At 41.0% G+C, this 9,293-nt stretch overlaps 1 protein-coding gene across 5 annotated transcripts in view; it reads right to left on the bottom strand.

The window, feature by feature from the left end:
• The window catches only part of cald1a (caldesmon 1a), a 54,360-nt gene extending 47,994 nt beyond the window's left edge, over window positions 1–6,366 (bottom strand). Inside the window, exon 1 of one of the 5 annotated variants that reach the window (XR_799946.1) lies at window positions 6,243–6,365. The gene's annotated coding sequence lies outside the window, so the exon portion shown is untranslated. Of the gene's footprint in view, window positions 1–6,242 lie in introns of all 5 variants that reach the window. The other 4 variants (XM_010787972.1, XM_010787974.1, XM_010787975.1 and 1 more) reach the window with 4 other exon arrangements.
• Window positions 6,367–9,293: the final 2,927 nt, after the last annotated feature.

The raw sequence follows: 9,293 nt of genomic DNA, 5'->3' as shown, positions 1-9,293 counted from the left end.
CATACGTCACGCTTACGTCGAGGCGGGGGCAGGGGCGGGATCAACTCCTGAACAACAACAAGAAGCTGGCGTTTTATCCAGTTTGTACACAACGATGGAGAAACTTAACAAGCAGCAGTGGTCCACTGAAGAGATCAGCTACCTACTGGGAATCTGGTCTTCTGAAGAGGTACAGAGGAAGCTGGAGCGCAATCGGCCATGGTTGTTGTTGTCAGTGTGAGCTGTGAGGGGTTTCCGCGCGGTTTGGCTTTATGAAGCAGGCACGCGGTTACGTCATGACGCAAAGCGATGACGCAATGACGCAGCACCATTCGGACTCTGGGCAGCGTGAAAAGAGCCGGAGCTAAACCGAAGAACCGGTTCTGAACCTGAAAAGCTCTAGCACGGAGCTTGAACCGGAGTTGCGTTGGTGTGAATGAGGTAAAAGAGAATGATCACCATGCACTCCCATTAGTGCAACCACGTACAATTCTTGTTCAAACACAAAAATGGACACGTATGCAATAGGGCGATTCATCGATTTTAAATCGAGGGTTAGTAATGCTCCATCACGTTCTACATCTATTACAGGGTGAATCTTAAACTGAAGCTTAACTTTAAAGCAATCCAACGGAAGTTTCATGTAAGTTTAGTTCTTTCACTCGTAGCTCGGGCTGCGGGGGTGCTAGAGACGGGAGCATGTTGATGCGACCTTCCTAGCCGGAGATATGGCCGCATTTTACAATAAACTTCAATTGGGTCGCTTAAAAACAAATATCGCAAATCGAATCGCAATATCTGTCAGAAAAATCGCAATTACATTTTTCCCCAAAATCGTGCAGCCCTAGTATGCAACCATTGTGTTCGCAATCTGGAGCCGGGAAATGTGTGATATATTCTTAAACAAGCCTACAGAGCATTTGAGTGTCTATTAGCTCTTTGTTTTGGATGTCCAATCATCCAATCAGTTGACCAGAAAAAAAATATCAAATGAATAATATGTCAAAACAGATGCAACTAGAATCACTTACAGAATATAAAAATAACTGGTTTCACATTCTAACAAAAAACTAACGTTGCATAAACTTCACTAACAATTCAATTATTAATCAAGATAATATTAGGCAGATATGATGGGAAATAAATCATTATTGAGATCGCTTATTAAGTGACTAAGTTGTGACAACATTTTACTCTCCTTAGATTTGAAACCAAGACTCAGAAGTAGTTGGAATAAAATAAACTCAACTTTGTAGCTATTCCAAAGAATGAAACAGAATTACAAAACAAATCTGACTCATGTGAATACCCATGTAAGGACACAGTGATTGTTTTATGTGCATGAGGTAAGACCTCACTTCCATCATTACCACATACAAGCCTGATCTAGCTCTCGCCAGTTCTCACTCCCATGATGGCAGGCGTCCAATGTGGACTCTACAAGCCGTCCTTCACATTCGCCATACACACTTCAGCACACGCAGAGCCTCTATAGCCGCAAGCAGAAATCCAGCATGCCTATAACTGACCTGCACACTGGCCTGTCTGTTTCCCTGTGCGATTCAGAGAGCGGTTAACCTCGCTAACTGTGTAAACACATGACCTCACCGGTCATGTGTTTACACTCGATGGTATTTTTCACACGCCGCTGGGATTTACATCACCTTATTATTACCTCCACGGCCCTTTAATTCCCCCATTACCCACGAATAATTTGATTTTTAAAAGGTGATTTGACAGGCACTTGATAAGCTATGTTTATTTAGTTTTGGTTTGCGATGGGAGGAAGACAAGAGGTTGAGAGGAGAAAGGAGGAGGGGGAGGTGAAGAGAGGACAGGGAGGAAAGAATGGAAAGCTGGCAAAGGAAAGAAGCAGGGCGAATTGAGAATAAACGTTATAGTAATCATTTCTTTTTCAGAGAAAAGGGCTGAGGTAGAATAGATTGGTGTGAAAGGAGAGGAGAGAGGCACAGGAAAAGTTAATGTAGCTGTTAGGAAAGAGACAAGTAAGGTGGTTTCTCTGCCACAGGGACAAACTGTGCACGTCTGAGGTCCCAGTGGGAGGACGCTGAAGGGAAACACAAGGCCAATCAGCTAACAGAGACATTTCCTGTGCTTGTTTTATCAGATGAGAAGAAGCCCAAAGGCTAAATGTCCCTCTTAACAATTTTGTACACTTCTCTGAATAACCTGCTTAGGGGAACGAAGGGAAGAACATGCATCTTTGTAGGATGACATCAGAAGCGCTGCTTAGGAGCACTGACCTCACTTTCGCACAATCAATCATCCACAAAGACCAGATGAAATGTAGGCCACGTGAATAAGAGAGGTTTCACCTTTTAAGATATAAAGCAAGGCCGCCTCATGATTTCAATCATCACCCACCAAAAAGAAAGATTAGTTAGAGGGGAAAATATGCAATAGTATTTTTTTATAGCTATGAAACTCCTGGAAAAGCTTGGCATCTGGCAACAAGCAGATGGCAGGCCAATATCGCAATTACCAACATTGACATGCCATGCTGCCTGTTAGGCAATCTGGCCTTGAGTGATAGCACTTTAAAGTCAGAATATGACACGAGTGAGAGGCTGATCTAACAAACCCTCTTCATTAGAGTGTGACTAAAGCCCAGAGGAATTCAAACACAGGTCTTTCATGCCCACATGACTGCTTCAGACAGGAGAATTAAAGTTTTGGAAATAGTTTGGAATGAAAGGATACAGATCTTCGGAAGAAGGATCATTATGACATTCTTTATACATCGAATATGTTGCTTGAAAATAGATTTAGAAATGTGGTTGGATTAAATAAAACTACATTTGGTGGGGAAAATATTTTAGGGAGGGAGGGGGGTGAGCGTAAGCATCACCCATGAGACTAATTGTGCACAGAAACGCCACAACATCCAAGAGCACCGTATCTAAAACCATTCCATGTCAGCTTGGCAGCATAATGAGAAACACATCTCTTTTCTTTGAAATGGCAAGTAACAGGAATTTTAAATGTGTATCACAAACACCTGGAAAAATCTTACGGTATATTTTCCAGGATCTAAATAAACATCGTCTAAGGTTACATGGCATTGTGTGACTTCACAAGCAATCAGGAAGGGCTACCAGTTTTTGCTTACCACTTGTTGACCGTTGCTACCCAAGGAAAGAGTTAAGAATTATTTTCCAACTCAAGATCTGCCCATCCATCCAAGCTCACCATATTATACAACTTGTGCGGTTCTGGATGCAGTGCATTCAAATTACATGCTATCAAATTCTAAGGCGAGGGGGAACAGAGCGAGTGTGCTGTGGGGCTCCAGGCCGGGGCCACAGTCCAAGGAGCGCTAGCTGCATGTCAATCATAATCACTTCAAATGAGCCGAACCTTGTCCTACTGCTGCTGTTGTCCAGGAAACACAAACCTAGCTTTATGCGAAGTAACTGGTGGAAAATGATGTGCATGATACCATTGATAAAACAGAAAGAATGCATTTAGCTTGTGGTTGTTTAGGCACGTTTGGGCAACATCTCTATCCATAACAACAGTCTTAGAACAAACAAATCTGAATCAAATTAAGACTGGAACACAGGAAACATGCTTGACATAGCTTCACTGGTCTGTTATGAGAAGAAACCAGAAAATAGCTCTGGCACCTGCTGTGTGGAAACAATGTATGTTTGGACTGAAATGTCCGAACCACAATTGGAAAACCTACACACTGAACCCAGTATAGGTAAACATCTATTTAAAAAAAAAGAACAGAACGGTCTGATCATTTGTGTTAGAAATTCGCCTCTGCCAGTTTTCCATTTAATTCAAATTCAGTTTGCCACTTGGTCGGCAGCCTTAGCTCAGTGGTGGTAAGAAGCCATTGCCTTGCAAGGAAACTCTGGATTCTTGCTTTGGAACTTGATACTGTGGTGGATTATGAGTATCTAGCATCAAACTATAACAACACACCCACATATGTTGCGTCGTGTTAACACATAACTGCACAGGGAGAGATTCATAAATGCCTTGAGCTTTAACCCATGTTAAATATGCTGAGAATGAGGTACAATAATGATCCAATCCAACATTTAACCTATAAGTGTATGGAGAAGGGAGGGAGGAGGAGAGGGAGCCAGCATACAGTAACTAGAAGCTTTCACCGCACTGTGCAGTCCAGAGCCAGACTCCGGAAATGCATGGCAGTGTTCCCTACATCCTGCCGCCCAGCCCTAACCCTGGCCCTGGCTCTCGCCCTCACTGCCAAACCCCTGTTATCACTCTGTGCAATTACCTCCAGATTCTTCTGCGCCCATATCATATCGTGCCAATTATGAAATCCCCTTCTAAGCACACTACAAAGCACTATGCATTTTAGTGTAAAGCCTGCAGTTTGCTTTACGTGCTCCAGCCCAAAAATAGCTGAGTGAGAGAATGCATGTGAATATGCATGTAAAAACTGAAAAAGAAATCCTAGGGTTGTGATTCCCATCAGGGCTGCTCTTATCCCAGGAAATACTAATGTAGAAGTGGTAATGGAGTACTTGGAAATATAAAGTGTTAGTTAAGGGATGTGATTTAAAAATGAAAAAACACATGAACTCAGTTGTAACACTGGAAGACTACATGTTGGGATTGAGAGTGAGTGAAAAAAAACATTGCATTATATAGCTATTAGTCAGGTTCAAGGTGTTGCAATAGTTAGCTAAAACTAACAGATAACAGTTGGATTTGTTTGTCAAAAACAAAGAATAAACTTGGAATAGTAAGCTTAAAGTATCCAGCACACTCACTGTTAAAGTAGTTAGCTTAAAGTCCTGGATAAACTGTTGAAATAGTTTGCTAAAAGTAGCAGATCAAAAGTTAAAAACCGTTAGCTATAAGTCCTCTATTAAATGTTAAGTAGTTAAGTTAAATAAACTCATAATCTGTTGAAACAGTAAGCTAAAATTCCTGGATACACTGTTAAAATAGCTACCATAAAGTACCAGGTCAAATGTTGGAATAGTTAGCTTAAAGTACCTGATGAACTATTGAGGTTAGGTTCAAGTTCAATTGCATGAAGAAGTGATTATCCACTTTTATATAATACATAGTGTTGATTAGCATCTAGGATGGAACAATCCAATCAGCAGATATAGAAGATGAGGGTTGGTGTTCATGAAGGAGAGCTTTGGTTCATATGACGGGGCTGTGGGGGAACATCAAAATGTACCAGAAGGCTGTTATGCATTGCATTCCAGAGGCTTTTCCAATCACCTATCACCAGGTTGGGCCTGTGCCTTATAAGGAGAGGAGGGCACTTTCCACGTGTTTTCCAAACACTGCACAACTTATCAGATAGAGTTTCATGGACAATTACGATGCTGTCTCTCGCCCGAAAGCATTCCAAAAAGAAAAAGACCTACAGATCTAGCCTCTGCAGCTCCCTCCCTCCCCACTCTCACATTTTCCATGCTTCCATTTCACAGATACTAGTATGTAATAAAGCCGAGATCAAAAGACCTGCTGGCCAACTCAAGTACAATGAGAGTCGAAGAGAGCCTTTTGCCTCAGGGGTGGTGGGACTGCAAAGAATGTGATACCTCAGAATTATGAGAAGTGGATTCATCTGCGAGTGAGCGGGCCTGCCTACTGCAAGACTGCCCTGTGGCTTTGTCTGCAGGAGATGCTGGATGTGTTTAAAGCTCTTACACCAAAGGACAATTGCCTCCTGTATCTCAGCATGCTCTTATGGTCACATTTAAACTTTTGAAGGGCATGTGGTGTGCTGGAAGCCATATGGGGCCCATTCTTGCATATAGCCAACTTTGTACACCACCTTCCACATGTCATATTTCAACAGGGTTGTCCACACTCTGCAGTCATGTGTCAGGAAAACAGCGTTCCTTTTAGCATTGGGAGGATACTATGAGTATTATAAACAAGCAGAAATATGGGATGTCAACATATTTAGTGCTGAGGCGATGAGAAAGTTGTGTGGCTGTGGGTTTGGAGACACCCCCCCCCTGACGGAGTGAGCGCGCATTACGGGAGTGGACGTACGCTTTTCTTTGTGTTGTCCCGCGGTGAATACAACATTAACATAACAGATCGGTGCATAGAAAAGTTTATTATAGCTCACAATCGTTTAGTGAACACACAAGCTAGAGTTGAGACGCATAACATCGACAATCGCAAAAATAATTCGCTAAAGCATCCGCGTGTCATAAACTTTCTCCCATGTGTTTTTAAGAGTTTACGCGTGGATTTAACAGGCGGTTTAAAGTTTTTGAGCTTACCTGTGGATCTTATCGGTTCAAAGAAGAGCTCTTGAGTCGATGAGGAGAGGAGAGGGAGCCAGTCTGCAGTCGGTCCTCCACTACACTCAATGATACAAAACTGAGGATCAAGCCCCTCCCTTTAAGACATAACCGCACATTTGGCTGCTCTTAAAAAAAAGTTAAACCACGGTTCAGACTGCTCTCACTCTCACAAAGCATGCACAAAGTTTGCCACAAAGAAAGCCGTCAACTTTGCGAAGAATTTGTGCAGAACTTACAATAGGGGAAGGGATTTTGGGCAGAAAGTAACTCTTTTTGGTTATCCTTCAGGTGGCCTCTGATAGAAAATCATCTGTCAAGAGCGATCATAGGAAATGTTAGTCTTGGGACAAAAAGGAGGGCTGTGAGCTCACAGGAAATCCAAGCCCCTAATATCAATAGTTACTCTAACGTGGTGACTAGACTAGTGTTTGCCTTGTATGAAATACAACTTCAGATATTTCTTCCACCACAAAAAAATGCAAATATCAACACAAATATAAATCCTCTCATCTACAAACCTACTGGCAGGGGTGGGTAGTAGTCAGCTAGGCCAGCATGTGATTTAACTTGTAGTTAACCACATTTTTCAATTACATGCTGAACTTTCAACTATATTCAACTGTTGGTTTTCTTTGTTATTGAAGTTACAGACTAGGTATAACAAAACAACTGTACTTGAAGCAGAATGGAAGAAAGCATGGCTTACAAAGAAAATATCCCTCCTGTGAATCATCCATGTGGTTAAATTACTTTATTTGTCATTTTCTGTACTTAACTACTGATGCTAGAAACAATTTTGGGCATAAAAGGAAAGGAATGTAGCATTGCCTGTGATGTATTTGAACCCCTTTGACCCGCTCTTCCCCTTTATCTTGAAATACAAGTTAATACTTTTTTGTGCAGTTTTTTTAGGTTTAAGATTGAACTGTGAACAAGTTAAATCAATTGTTTGATTTTCTTGTTTGCGACTTATAACTTACTATCAAATGTGCATTGTCACTCTTGATAATGTAGTTTTACGAAGTAGCTTAACTCATATACATAACCCAACATATAGCCTCCTGTCTGTGTGTTTCATAACAACATAAGTAATGATTTTAATAACACAGAAGATCCTGTCTGTGTATTGGTAGTTTTCCTACAGTAACTACCTGATGCCATATTTTACTTCAAAGATTAGTTTGCATCCTATATGAAGAAAGCTGTCCAGCTGCTCAGTGAGCTGTACTGTACCAGGGATCTAATTAGCTAAATGTTAGCATTAGCATAATCAAACACAATGCATACATGCTGATGTTTAGCAAGTACCCTAATGATCATTATTTTCGCATCTTAGTTTAGTGTGTTAGCATGCTAACATTTGCTACTATTAGCACAACAACTGTTGAATAGACATGCTAGCTTAGCTAAACAGATGGCGAACATCTTTTTCCCGCTAATGTGAGGCTAGCTCTATGACTTCAATGTAATGGTTATACTAAGGATGATATTTGTAATCAAATTGATATCTAAAAACACTGGAATTAGCCTGCAGAATATTCCAATGTGTTCTAATACTATTTAAAACTGTCCCAACTTCAGTGTCCTCAAAAACTATGGCTGTGATTTAACTTTTGGATCACCCTTTTACATATTCACTATGATCAAGTATGATTTTCTCTATTAAATGTTGCCCTGCAATATGTGGCCTTTTGTCTGTCAGCAATTTTAGCAAGGATGCAGTGAGTTAGGAGTTGACTAACACAATAGCCGCAGTGTTCTACTTTCTACTACGAAACAGCAGCGCAGGGACACTGCCCCGCTTTGTGTTCCCCTTTAAAACAATGATGCTCACAACAAAGAATGAACTTAAGAGCGTTAGGCCACTGGTGCAGAAATGAGCACCACATGCGCTGCTGCTCTTTTGCATGTGTTTCTTTAAGATAAAGTGAAATAAATGCAGTCTGTTGATTGTGTGCAAGTGCGTGTAAGTGTGTGTGTATGAGAGAAATGTGAATAGAGAAGAGAGACAGAGTGGAGGAGTGGGGGGGTTAGAGGGCCATCTTTATCTTCATTCCTTTGTGAAATGATGCATCTTTAGATAAACCTGCATGTCATCCTTCATCTTGAAGGTTTTTTTCTAGCTTGCTTTCCAGTTCGCACACAACATCTAGGCCCCTAAAAACCACATTAATCTGATGAAAAATCATTTCATGACATATCTTGATTGCCATAAATTATGCTCTGTCTGCATGTTTATAGTTATGCGTCTATACTTGGGGCCAATGCTCACTTGCTATATTTACATCATGAGCTCAGGTGTTTGACTCAGCCACTACACTGCAGTTTACGCACGGCCTCCTCAGGGCTTTGCGTTAGTCATTTGTTTGTTAAATAAAGAGTCTTACTACGACATAATTAAAAACATCACCACATTAACCTTAACCATATAAGTGCTACTAATGTGCCGTCAAATGTCACGACAGTACAACAGTCCCTGTTTTTTAGAGCGAAGAAGGAAGCCAAATCAGCAATAAAGGCTTTATTTATTTGTGTGCATCCTAACTAACCACGAAGTTGAACATTTAAAAGAGGCAATGACTGTGTTTGTTATTCAAGGTGCTGCTATTCCCTATTAAAACTTGATGCTATGGGTAACTCTCTGCAAATGTTTTGTCAAATTAGCTCTGAGAGGAAAAGATGTTGGAGACCCCCTGCACTAGAGCTAGCACTAAACATATGGATATTTATCTGCCCACAAACCACTGAATCTTTTTTTTTAACCTGAAGCTGTTTTGCTTTCTGTGTGCAGCCCACTGTCAAGGATGCACAATATATTTGAAGCCCCAGGCCAGAAAGATCACTCCAAATATACCTGACATATATACCTTCACCATGTTACGTCAGATGAAACACCTCTGAACCAATTATAAAGGTTTATACAAAACCTTTGACGGTTTCCAATTTCATCATATTGTTTTAAATCAGATGAAAGACTCTGTTGCCATCTTGCGCGAAGGTGACGTTAGAGGTGAGGATGGGATTTTC

Source organism: Notothenia coriiceps, unplaced genomic scaffold, assembly GCF_000735185.1.
Source record: "Notothenia coriiceps isolate Sejong01 unplaced genomic scaffold, NC01 NC01_scaffold00031494, whole genome shotgun sequence".
Taxonomy (NCBI): Eukaryota; Metazoa; Chordata; class Actinopteri; order Perciformes; family Nototheniidae; genus Notothenia; species Notothenia coriiceps.
Note: the sequence above shows the minus strand (reverse complement) of the source record. Positions and strands in the feature narration are given on the sequence as shown.